This window comes from Phacochoerus africanus, chromosome 13 (genome assembly GCF_016906955.1).
Source record: "Phacochoerus africanus isolate WHEZ1 chromosome 13, ROS_Pafr_v1, whole genome shotgun sequence".
Taxonomy (NCBI): Eukaryota; Metazoa; Chordata; class Mammalia; order Artiodactyla; family Suidae; genus Phacochoerus; species Phacochoerus africanus.
This window is the reverse complement of record NC_062556.1, coordinates 18713969-18727757: the sequence shown is the minus strand read 5'-3', so window position 1 is coordinate 18727757 and position 13789 is coordinate 18713969. Positions and strand designations below refer to the sequence as shown.

General features: G+C 38.4%; 1 protein-coding gene across 2 annotated transcripts in view; it reads left to right on the top strand.

The window, feature by feature from the left end:
* FNDC3A (fibronectin type III domain containing 3A) overlaps nt 1–13789 on the top strand; it is a 192882-nt gene that overhangs the window by 42078 nt on the left and 137015 nt on the right. The window lies entirely within an intron of this gene.

Sequence of the window (13789 nt, the reverse complement as noted above, 5' to 3'; positions counted from 1 at the left end):
TCAAGATCACACAAAACTTTTTGCTCCATTACTCATACTGCTTCCTTAGGAAACTAAGAAAAAAATAGTCATATTTTATTACTTTACAAACTTAGTATCATAGTGGGCAATTATTTGCTTATAAGAAAAGCAACTCCTTTAACTTTGCTATTGAAAAATCAGGAGTGATTAGCTTGAGTTCTAAATTTTTCTGTTGTGAATAAACATGGTATGAAAAGTATATACTGGTTTTGTTTTTCACATGTGTTCTCTTTTTTTTTTAATTTATTTTTTCCTCTTTTTTTTAATGCCACACCTGAGACATATGGAGGTTCCCAGGCTAGGGGTCTAATAAGGTCTAATCGGAGCTACAGCTGCTGGCCTACACCACAACCACAGCAACGCCAGATCCAAGCCATGTCTGTGACCTATACCACAGCTCACAGCAATGCCAGATCCTTAACCCACTGAGCAAGGCTAGGGATTGAACCCTCATCCTCATGGATGCTAGTGAGGCCAGGGATCAAACCCTCAACCCCATGGTTCTCAGTTGGATTCATTTCTGCTACACCACAAGGGGAACTCCTCACATGTATTCTGAGAGTTTTAGCAGCAACTTCATTTCACTAAAGTTGCTTTTTATGGCCAAATTTTAAGTCTTAAGATATTTCTTTCTCTTAATAATCGATGTAGCAAATATTCATTTACTTCAAGCCTCTGGGAGTATCTTCAGTTATCATTGTTGCCTCAGGCAGATCACAAGCTTCAAGTTGTGGAGTTCCCGTCATGGCGCAGTGGTTAATGAATCCGACTAGGAACCATGAGGTTGCGGGTTCGGTCCCTGCCCTTGCTCAGTGGGTTAACTATCCGGCATTGCCGGGAGCTGTGGTGTAGGTTGCAGACACGGCTCGGATCCTGTGTTGCTGTGGCTCTGGCATGGGCCACTGGCTACAGCTCCGATTAGACCCCTAGCCTGGGAACCTCCATATGCCATGGGAGTGGCCCAAAGAAATAGCAAAAAGACAAAAAAAATAAAAAATAAAAAAAAAAACAAGCTTCAAGTTGTTTATAGCATTAGTACATGAAAGACTCTATTAAGCAGTTTGTTACAGTACACTGATGTAGTTGCTAAATGTACAGTCTGTCAAAGGGAAGGCAATAGGCTAAAACAAGATGGTGATGCCCTCTCAATACTTATTTCTCTCTTTTCCCTGGATTCTGTTGGCAGGATCTTTCTTGAAATCTTGAGGGCATCATGGCTGGCATGTAGCAATAGTGGTACAGGTGGAAAGGAGTAAACCACATTAGTAAACCAGCTATAATGAAAAGGAATAAAAAGTGTTATATATGTTTTTTTAAAAAAGCACATTAGAGCAAGATTTAAAGGATCAGGTGGGGTCGGTCAGTAGCTCTAGAGGACAGATTTTTAGATAGATTTTGAAAAATAGATTTCAAGAGGTAGAATAAAGCCTTAAATTCTAGCTAGCAGAGTGCCTTATTGTTTGATAGGGAGATAAATAAAAATGAGTGGAAAGAGCATGGGATTTGATTGATAGACTTTGATTTGGATGACTTAAGACAGATTATTTAACCTCTCTATCTATGTTTGCTTCTCTTTAACATGGAGATAATAATAGCTTCTTAAAGTAGCTGTAGCTGTGAGGGTAAAATGAGTCTGAAGGAGCTCAGTAAATATTTATTGAATTTGAATTGAAACACACAGTAAATGTTTAAAAGACTGAAGAAGCTATAGGTCCGGCAGTCAAGACTTAAGTCAACAGAGATAGTTATAGTAAACACTGGATCAAAAACATTGAGGTAATTATGAAGGATACAAACTAAAGTGTAAATGTAAGAGAGCAGACCAGTAGCTGTGGTAGAATGTAAGGAACTGAACAAAAGTAGGTGACAATTAGAGATGGTAGATAACAAAAATAGATAACAGTAGAAAAACAGTCGTTTCTTTGTCCTAACTCAGGAACTTACTGGTATGCCAAGCATGACCAAGTTAGAACTTGCCTGTGATGATAAGACACCACCTGGTTGGTGCCCAGAGTAAAGAAGTAAGCCATACAGTTCCTGAGAGAAGAAAGACTCGTGTACGTGCATAATGTTAAAAATACAGGATAAAAGATGGGTTGTCCCTTGTCTTTACTCTCTTGGGACTATTATACTATTTCTTGGGACTATGAGATGATTTCTGTTCCATCTCTTGAGATCAAATTAACTTTCTTATGGTTGACCATCCATATTATCCATCTCCTCATCAATATTTTCTAACGTTTTATACCAAACATATTCTAAACTGTATCACATTATACTTAGTCTTTTGGGTTATGAGTTATACTAGATGGAATCTCTCCTGCCATCATTACTGTTCCTGTGTTGCTTTTAGGGAAGCTGTAATAGATATACATCATTCATTTTGACTGATGGCGCCTGAACTATATTTTGTGTTTGAAATATTTCATTTCCTCTTTTTTTTCCATTAATATACTTTATTTTTAGAGCTTTTTAGGTTTACAGAAAAATTGAGCAGAGGGGTTCTCTCATATAACTCTTCTAGAGTTTCCCTTATCATTAACATCTTAAATTGGTATGGCACATTTTTTACAATTAATAAACCAATATCGATACATTATTACTAAGTTCCATAGTTGTTTACATTAGGGTTCATTCTTGGTATTGTACAGTTCTGTAGGTTTCAAGAAATGTGTAGTATCATATATCACCATTACAGTATTGTATAGTAGTTTAACTGCTTTATAACTTCTTTGTGCTCTATTATCCCTACCTCCCCCCCCCCGAAACTTTGGCAACCACTGATATTTTTTACTGTCCCTGTAATTTTTATCTTTTTCCAGAATATCTTATAGTTTGATTCAGTATGTAGCCTCTTCATACCAACTTCTTACACTTAGCAGTATGATCTAGAAATTTTTTGTGGCTCTTTCAATATCTCATTTCTTTTTATCATTGTATAATACTTCATTGCATGTATGTACTGGTTTATTCACTCACCTTTTGAAGGACAGCTTGTTTATTTTTCTAGTTTTTGGCGATTATAAATAAAGATGCTTTAAACATTCATGTGTAGTTTTTGGATAGACATGAGTTTTCAACTCATTTGGATAAATATCTAGGAATGTCTTTGCTGGATCATATTCTGAGACTATGGTTAGCTTTATAAGAAACTACCAAACTGTTTTCCAAAGTGGCTATACTGTTTTACATTCTCAAGCATGTGCTTGATTTGAGACTGTAGCTTTTCATGATAGAGCAGGTAAAGCCTTAAGTGCTTGTACTGCCCTCTTAGAACCCCCAAATATGCTTTAGAGAATTTGAGCTTTAAGCACAAGTGGAATGCTTTCAGCTTTATTTACTATTGCTGCCATCAAAATAAAAGTTCAGATACTTGGTTCCTTTTTTTTTTGTCTTTTTGTCTTTTTGCCATTTCTTGGGCCACTCCTGCAGCATATGGAGGTTCCCAGGCTAGGGGTCAAATCAGAGCTGTAGCTGCTGGCCTACGCCAGAGCCACAGCAATGCGGGATCCGAGCCACATTTGCAACCTACACCACAGCTCACGGCAATGCTGGATCCTTAACCCACTGAGCAAGGGCAGGGACCGAACCCGCAACCTCATGGTTCCTAGTTGGATTCATTAACCACTGTGCCACGACAGGAACTCCTATCTGCAGGATTTTAATACGTGGAAGTGACTGAGTAATGACATGAAAAAGCTAATGCTGTTGAATGCAAATTTTTATTATTTTATGTTTCCTAAAAGAAGGGAGCATGCCATGCCATTCTGGGCCACAGGAAAACCATCAGGTTTTGGTCAGGAGGCAGAAGCATGAGCAAGAGGAAAGCCTAGGCCAAAACCATTAGTTGGTATTTCCTCAGAAAAGGCGCAGTAGGGCAGAGTAAATAGGTTAGGTTGGCTGTTTAATACTTGTGGTAGACAAGAAATAACAAGTGTTGACAAGGATATGGAGGAAAGGGAACCCTTGAACATTCTTAGTAGGAATGTAAATTGGTACAGGAACTATGGAAAACAGTATGAGGCTCCTCAAAAATTAAAAATAAACTACCACATGATCCAGCATTTCCATTTCCTGGTATTTTCTAAAGTAAGTGAAATCACTATCTCAGAAAGATATATGTATTCTCCACATTTGCTGCAGCATTATTTACGGTAGTGAAGACATAGAAACAACCTATGTATCCATCAGTGGGTAAAAAAATAAGATTCAGAAGTTGTGGTATATGTATACAGTGGAGTATTATTCAGTCACAAAAAAGAAAATCTTGTAATTTGCTGCAACATGGATGTATCTTGAGGGCATTATGCTGAGTGAAAATAAGACAGAGAAAGATAAATACTGTATGGTCTCACTTATATATGGAATTTTTTTTTAAAATGAGAACAGATTGATGATTACCAGAGGTGGGGGGACTAAGGGGGTGGGCAAAATGAGTGAAGATGGCCAAGAGGTGCAAACTCCGGTTACAAGATAAATAAGTCCTGGAAATATAATGTACACTATGGTGGCTATAGTTAACAACACTGTATTGTATATTTGGAAGTTGCTAAGAAAGTAGATCTTAAAAGTTTTTATCACAAGAAAAAATTTGTAACTATGTGTGGTGGTAGATATTAACTCATCTTACTGTGGTAATTATTTTGTTATATATATATATATCAAATCATTATACACTTAATACAATGTCATGTCAATTATATCTCCATTAAAAAATAAAAAATAAAAAAATAATTCTGGCAGACTGGGCTTTACAGATGGTCTTTAGTTGCCTGTTCCTTGGCCCTGGGATGGTTTAGGGCAGGTGAACTATTAGCTTGGTATACAAGATTTCAGTAAAGGGTTTAGTTGGAGCTGTAGACCTGTAATTGGTTGCTTTGCATTTGAGAGGTGTGCTCCTGGCTGTGCCCTTTGCTATCTCAAAGAATTGGCTGGGGCGGGGTGGGGGGGCAGTTTCTCCCGGCCATCTCAGCCACAAATACCAGAGCATTAAGAACATAGAAAATAAGAAAATATAGTTAATATAATTAACCCTGTGATGAACAGATGCCAAACGGACAGATACAGAATCTAAGAAAACACAGAACATACTCTCAGCTTACTCTTTTCAAAACCTGTTTAAACTGTAATCTATGTATATCTGTGTCTGTATATATGAGTACGTAAGACAAATACATGATTAGCATATGTATAAAGTATAAGTCTTATAATTGTCCAGGCAGACTAAAAGATAGAATACTGCTGACATTCTAGAAGTCACATGTGCTCTTTCTGCATCACAGTACCCTATCTAGTAGGAAGTTACCACTATCCTTACTTTTATGGAAATTGCTTCTTAACTTCTCTTTATACTTATAGTTTTGTATCACTAAGCAGTAACAGTTTAGATTTGCCTATTCTTGATCTTCACCTAAATTAATCTTTATAATATCTGTTCTTTTTGTGTCTTGCTGGTTTTGTCCAGCATTGTTTTTAGGATTCGTTCTTATTGTTTTATGTTGTTGAAGTTTGTCTTTTCATTGAATTTGTACAGGATTCCATATATGAATATACCATAGTATATATGAATATACCATAGTATATTCATTTATCTCTTCTGTTCTTTTTTAAATTTTATTTATTTTTTTCCGCTGTATAGCATGGGGACCAAGTTACACTTACATGTATACATTTGTTTGCTCCCTTTGTTCTGTTGCGATATAAGTATCAAGACATAGTTATCAATGCTACACAGCAGGAACTCATTGTAAATCCATTCCAAGAGCAATAGTTTGCATCCAGTAACCCCACGCTCCCATCCCTCTCACTCCCTCCCTCTCCCCCCAGGCAGCTACAAGTCTATTCTCCAAGCCCTTGATTTTCTTCTCTGTGGAAATGTTCATTTGTGCCGTATATTAGATTCCAGTTATAAGTGATATCATATGGTATTTGTCTTTGTCTTCCTGACTCATTTCACTCAGTATGAGAGTCTCTAGTTCCATCCATGTTGCTGCAAATGGCATTATGTCATTCTTTTTAATGGCTGAGTAGTATTCCATTGTGTATATATACCACATCTTCCTAATCCAGTCGTCTGTCAATGGACATTAGGGTTTTTTCCATGTCTTGGCTATTGTGAATAGTGCTTCAGTGAACATGCAGGTGCATGTGTCTTTGTTAAGGAAACTTTTGTCTGGATATATGCCCAAGAGTGGGATTGCGGGGTCATGTGGAAGTTCTATGTATAGATTTCTAAGGTATCTCCAAGCTGTTCTCCACAGTGGCTGTACCAGCTATTTCTTCTATTCTTGATTAACATCTGGGCAATTTCTAGTTTGATGCTCTTTTTCTTTTTGATGTGTCAAAAGTCTTGATATATATTCTGGATATAAACCTCTTGTCCATCATCAAATGTTTTTTCTTATCCTTGTAACCATACTCTTTAATGTCTTTTGATGAACAGTTCTTAATTTTAATCTGGCCAAATTTATCAGTTCTTTTCATCCAGAATTAGTATGCTTTTTTTTGTTTAAGAAATTCTTTGCTATACTGAGGCGATGAAAATGTTTTCCTGCATTATCTTCTAAAAAGTATAGTTTTGTCTTGAACATTTTATTGTAAAATCCATTAGAGTTCATTTTTGTGAATTGTATCAAGCATGGGTTCAATTTGATTATTATTCCATATGTATACCAAATTATCTCCTGCCATTTATTGAAATGAATGCCATTTTCTTATTACTCTACAGTGGAATTTGTCATAAATTAAGTAACCCTATATTTGTAGAATTGTTTCTAGATTATTAATTGTATTCCATTGATCTGTTTAATTATCCCTGTGCCAAGAATACACCAAGCCTTTAAATGAAGTCTTGGTATCTGGTAGGGCAAACCATATTTTGTTGTTCTTTGAAATTTTCTTGACATTCTTGGCCTTTGCATTTTTTTTTTGTCTTTTGTTGTCGTTGTTGTTGTTGTTGCTATTTCTTGGGCCGCACCCGTGGCATATTGAGGTTCCCAGGCTAGGCGTCGAATCGGAGCTGTAGCCACCGGCCTACGCCAGAGCCACAGCAACGCGGGATCCGAGCCGCGTCTGCAACCTACACCACAGCTCACGGCAACGCCGGATCGTTAACCCACTGAGCAAGGGCAGGGACCGAACCCGCAACCTCATGGTTCCTAGTCGGATTCGTTAATCACTGTGCCACAACGGGAACTCCTTGGCCTTTGTATTTAACATAGAAATTTTAGAATTAGCTTGCCAGTACATACGTACACAACCTACTGAGATTTGGATTTGGATTACTTTGAATCTGTAGATCAATTTGGGAGAGAATTGACATCTTTACAATATTGAGTCTTTCAACCCTTGAAGTTGAAGTTAGTATATCTATGCAGTTATAAATTGTGTGTGTGTGTGTGTGTGTGTGTGTGTGTGTGAAATTTCATGTTCGGTTATTCACAAATAAAAATACAGTTTATTTTTGTATATTGCTTTAATATCTAGTAAGATTGTAGGATAATATTATATTTTTATTTTTTTAATAATCTGTAGATTTTTTGAATTTTCTGTGTATAAAATATCATATGCATATAATAACTCATTGTTTTTTTCTTCCTTGGTAATCATACACCTCTTTTTTTTTTTTTTTTTGGTCATTTCTTGGGCTGCTCTCGCGGCATATGGAGGTTCCCAGGCTAGGGGTCCAATCGGAACCGTAGCCACCAGTCTACGCCAGAGCCACAGCAACGCGGGATCCGAGCCGTGTCTGCAACCTACACCACAGCTCACGGCAACGCTGGATCGTTAACCCACTGAGCAAGGGCAGGGACCGAACCCGCAACCTCATGGTTCCTAGTTGGATTCGTTAACCACTGCGCCACGACGGGAACTCCATACACCTCTTTTTACCATTACTATGCTCAGGCATTCTGTGTAATGCTGACTAAAATAGTAATAATGGCAGGCATCCTCATCCATGTCTTAAAGAGGATGTTTTTAGCATTTTGTCATTAACCATGATATTTTTTCTTATAATTTTTTTATTTTCCCACTGTACAGCAAGGGGGTCAGGTTATCCTTACATGTATACATTACAATTACATTTTTCCCCCAGCCTTTCTTCTGTTGCAACATGAGTATCTAGACAAAGTTCTCAATGCTATTCAGCAGGATCTCCTTGTAAATCTATTCTAAGTTGTGTCTGGTAAGCCCAAGCTCCCGATCCCTCCCACTCCCTCCCTCTCCCATCAGGCAGCCACAAGTCTCTTCTCCAAGTCCATGATTTTCTTTTCTGAGGAGATGTTCATTTGTGCTGGATATTAGATTCCAGTTATAAGTGATATCATATGGTATTTGTCTTTGTCTTTCTGGCTCATTTCACTCAGTATGAGATTCTCTAGTTCCATCCATGTTGCTGCAAATGGCATTATGCCATTCTTTCTTATGGGTGAGTAGTGTTCCATTGTGTATATATACACCACATCTTCCTAATCCAATCATCTGTTGATGGACATTTGGGTTGTTTCCATGTCCTGGCTATTGTGAATAGTGCTGCAATGAACATGCGGGTGCATGTGTCTCTTTGAAGTAGAGTTTTGTCTGGATAGATGCCCAAGAGTAGGATTGTGGGGTCATATGGAAGTTCTATGTATAGATTTCTAAGGTATCTCCAAACTGTTCTCCGTAGTGGCTGTACCAGTTTACATTCCCACCAACAGTGCAGGAGGGTTCCCTTTTCTCCACAACCCCTCCAACACCTGTTATTTGTGGACTTATTAAGGATGGCCATTCTGACTGGTGTGAGGTGGTATCTCATGGTAGTTTTGATTTGCATTTCTCTTATAATCAGCAATGTTGAGCATTTTTTCATGTGTTTGCTGGCCTTCTGTATATCTTCTTTGGAGAAATGTCTATTCAGGTCTTTTGCCCATTTTTCCATTGATTGATTGGCTTTTTTGCTGTTGGGTTGTATAAGTTGTTTACATATTCTAGAGATTAAGCCCTTTTCGGTTGCATCACTTGAAACTATTTTCTCCCATTCTGTAAGTTGTCTTTTTGTTTTCTTTTTGGTTTCCTTTGCTGTGCAAAAGCTTTTCAGTTTGATGAGGTCCCATGGGTTTCTTTTTGCTCTAATTTCTATTGCTTTGGGAGACTGACTTGAGAAAATATTCATGATGTTGATATCAGAGAGTGTTTTGCCTATGTTCTCTTCCAGGAGTTTGATGGTGTCCTGTTGTATATTTAAGTCTTTCAGCCATTTGGAGTGTATTTTTGTGCATGGTGTGAGGGTGTGTTCCAGTTTCACTGATTTGCTTGCAGCTGTCCAGGTTTCCCAGCAATGCTTGCTGAATAGACTTTCTTTTTCCCATTTTGTGTTCTTGCCCCCCCATGTCAAAGATTAATTGACCATAGGTGTCAGGGTTTATTTCCGGGTTCTCTATTCTGTTCCATTGGTCTGTCTGTCTGTGTGTTTTGATACCAGTACCACACTGTTTTGATGACTGTGGCTTTGTAGTATTTCTTGAAGTCTGGGAGAGTTATGCCTCCTGCTTGGTTTTTGTTTCTCAGGATTGCTTTGGCGATTCTGGGTCTTTTGTTGTTCCATATAAATTTTTGGATTGTTTGTTCCAGTTCTGTGAAAAATGTCCTGGGTAATTTGATAGGGATTGCATTGAATCTGTAGATTGCTTTGGGTAGTATGGCCATTTTTACAACATTGATTTTCCCAATCCAGGAACATGGAATATCTTTCCATTTCTTTACATCTTCTTTGATTTCTTTGATTAAAGTTTTATAGATCTCAGCATATAAGTCCTTTACCTCCTTGGTCAGGTGTATTCCGAGGTATTTGATTTTGTGAGGTGCAATTTTAAAAGGTATTGTATTCTTGTATTCCTTTTCTAATATTTCATTGCTGGTATACAGAAATGCGACTGACTTTTTTTTTTTTTTTGTCTTTTTGCTATTTCTTTGGGCCGCTCCCGTGGCATATGGAGGTTCCCAGGCTAGGGGTCCAATCAGAGCTGTGGCCACCAGCCTACGCCAGAGCCACAGCAACGCGGGATCCGAGCCGTGTCTGCAACCTACACCACAGCTCACGGCAACGCCGGATCGTTAACCCACTGAGCAAGGGCAGGGATCAAACCCACAACCTCATGGTTCCTAGTCGGATTCGTTAACCACTGCGCCACGACGGGAACTCCCAGCGACTGACTTCTGAATGTTAATCTTATATCCTGCTACTTTGCTGAATTTATGAATCAGTTCAAGTACTTTTGGGGTTGAGTCCTTAGGGCTTTCTATGTATAGTATCATGTCATCTGCATACAGTGGCAGTTTGATCTCTTCTCTTCCTATATGGATACCTTTTATTTCTTTTGTTTGCCTAATTGCTGTGGCTAGGACTTCCAAAACTATGTTGAAGAGCAGTGGTGAGAGTGGGCATCCCTGTCTTCTTCCAGATTTGAGTGAGAAGGCTTTCAGTTTTTCCCCATTGAGTATTATATTTGCTGTGGGTTTATCATAAATGGCTTTGATTATATTCAGGAATGTTCCCTCTATACCCACTTTGGCGAGGGTCTTGATCATGAATGGCTGTTGGACTTTGTCAAATGCTTTTTCTGCGTCTATTGAGATGATCATATGATTTTTGACTTTTCTTTTGTTAATGTGGTGTATGATGCTGATTGATTTGCGTATGTTGAACCATCCTTGTGAACCTGGGATGAACCCAACCTGGTCATGGGGTATAATTTTTTTGATATGTTGTTGGATTCGGTTGGCTAAACTTTTGTTGAGAATTTTTGCATCTATATTCATCAATGATATTGGGCAATAGTTTTCTTTTTTGGTGGTATCTCTGTCTGGTTTTGGAATGAGGGTGATGGTGGCATCATAGAATGTCTTTGGGAGTATTCCTTCTTCAACCTTTTGAAAGAGTTTAAGGAGGATGGGCACCAATTCCTCTTTATATGTTTGATAGAATTCACCTGTGAAGCCATCTGGTCCTGGACTTTTATTTGTAGGGAGTGATTTTATGACCTCTTCAATTTCATTTCTAGTGATCGGTCTGTTCAGTTGGTCTGTTTCTACTTGATTCAGTTATGGCAGGGTGTAAGATTCTAGAAAATTGTCCATTTCTTCCAGATTGTCAAACTTGTTGCCGTATAGTTATTCATAGTATTCTCTTATGGTTTTTTGTATTTCTGCTGTATCCGTTGTGATTTCTCCTTTTTTATTTATAATTTTGGTTATTTGAGTTCTTTCTCTCCTCTTTTTAGTGAGTCTGGCCAGGGGTTTGTCAATTTTGTTTACCTTTTCAAAGAACCAGCTCTTGGTTTTATTAATTTTCTCTATTGTTTTTGAGTCTCTATTTTATTGATTTCTTCTTTGATCTTTATAATTTCCTTCCTTCTGCTGACTTTAGGACTTTTTTGTTCTTTTTCTAATTCATTTAGGTGGAGGGTTAAGTTGTCAATTTGGGATCTTTCTTCTTTTTTGAGAAAGGCCTGTATTGCTATAAACTTCCCTCTGAGCACTGCTTTCACAGCATCCCATAGATTTTGAGCGGTTGTGTCTTCATTATCATTCGTTTCAAGGTAGTTTTTAATTTCCTTCTTGATTTCCTCATTGACCCATTAGTTTTTTAGTAGCATGTTGTTTAGTCTCCATGTAGAACCATGATATTTTTTACAGATTTTTTTTTGTCTTTTTTTTTGCTATTTCTTTGGGCCGCACCCGTGGCATATGGAGGTTCCCAGGCTAGGGGTCCAATCGGAGCTGTAGCCGCCGGCCTACACCAGCCGGCCTACACCAGAACCACAGCAACGCGGGATCCGAGCCGTGTCTGCAACCTACACCACAGCTCACGGCAACGCCGGATCGTTAACCCACTGAGCAAAGGCAGGGACCGAACCCGCAACCTCATGGTTCCTAGTCGGATTCATTAACCACTGTGCCACGACGGGAACTCCTACAGATATTCTTTACAAGATTAAAAAAAGTTCCATTCTGTTTCTTGAGTCTTAAGATTTTTTTTTTTTGTCTTTTTGCCTTTTTCTAGGGCTGCTCCCATAGCATATGGAGGTTCCCAAGCTAGGGGTCTAATTCGAGCTGTAAGCCACCAGCCTACACCAGAGCCACAGCAGTGCCAGTTCCGAGCCGCATCTGCGACCTACACCATAGCTCATGGCAATGCCGGATCCTTAACCCACTGAGCAAGGCCAGGGATCAAAACTGCAACCTCATGGTTCCCAGTCGGATTTGTTATCCACTGAGCCATGATGGGAACTCCAAGTCTTAAGAATTTTTTTTTTGCCACAGGTTGGTGTTGAATATTTTCAGTTTCTTTTTCAACATTTTTTGAGATGATCATATTCTGTTTCTCCTGTAAACTTTGATGTGATAATTGCATTGATATTTTTTGCTTTTTAGGGCCACACTCATGGCACATGGAGGGTCCCAGGCTAGGGGTCTAATCGATGCTACACCTGCTAGCCTATGCCAGAGCCACAACACCACCAGATCTGAGCCACATCTGTGACCTACACCACAGCTCCCAACAAAGGCATATCCATAACCCGCTGAGGGAGGCCAGGGATAGAACCTGCATCCTCGTGGATACCAGTGGGATTTGTTTCTGCTGAGCCACAAGAGGAACTCCTGCATTGATTTTCTAATGCTTAACTTGTGTTATATTCCTAGGATAAACCTAACTTTGTTGTGATGTCTTCTTTTTCATATATTGCTGATTTGGGTATGCTAGTATTTTTTCTAGGCTTTTATGTTTGTCTGTGTGCCTGAATGTGATTGACCTATAATTTGATTTTTTTCTTTAATATCCTGTGTTTGGTAGCAAAGATCTGCTAGTCTTATAAAATAAATTGGAGAGTATACTCTTTTTTCCTTGTTCTCTGGGTAAATTTGTGTAAGTTCAAAATCAGTTCTTTCTTGAATATTTGGTATAATTTATGAAACAGTCTCCTGGGCCTAGAATATTCCTTGACTTAACTATAGAAATGATGAAGTAAATCAAACTTTTGCTATTAATATTTTTGTGTTAAGTTTGGAAATGTTGATGTTACTGAGATAATCTGTATTATTTAAGAAATATTAAAATGTTAAATTTGAGATTTATTACATTTATAAGTTTAATAAGAACTACTTAATTACTTTTTATGATTGTGATCAGGTATTTGAAGCATTTAAAAGAAAATAAATATATTAATCTTGTTAATGCAGATTTAAATGCTTGAAGGAAAGCTGAAGAAAGAAAATATTGTAGTTATGGATGAAAAAAACATGAGTTATGGTCATAGTAATGATCCCCAATTTGAGAAATATTAGGGAGGTAGAATTGATGGAACTGATCATAGAACCAAACATAGAGGGAATAAAAAATTTCCCCAGGCTGTGTGTGTGTGTGTGTGTCTGTCTGTGTCTGTCTGTCTTTTTAGTGCCATACCCATGGCATATGGAAGTTTCCAGGCTAGGGGTCTAATTGGAGCTGCAGCTGCCAGCCTACCCCAAAGCCACAGCAAGGCGGGATCCAAGCCGTGTCTGCAGCCTACACCACAGCTCACGGCAGTGCTGGATCCTTAACCCACTGAGGCCAGGGCTGGAACCTACATCCTCATGGATACTTGTTGAGTTCGTTACTGCTAAGCCACCCAGGCTTTTTGAATATTGAGGTGAATGAGATTATTTGTACTGAGGGAATTTTGCTTTGGTGTGGCAGAAAATGTTAGTAGTTTCTGATTGAACAACATAGTGAGTAGGCTTATTATAC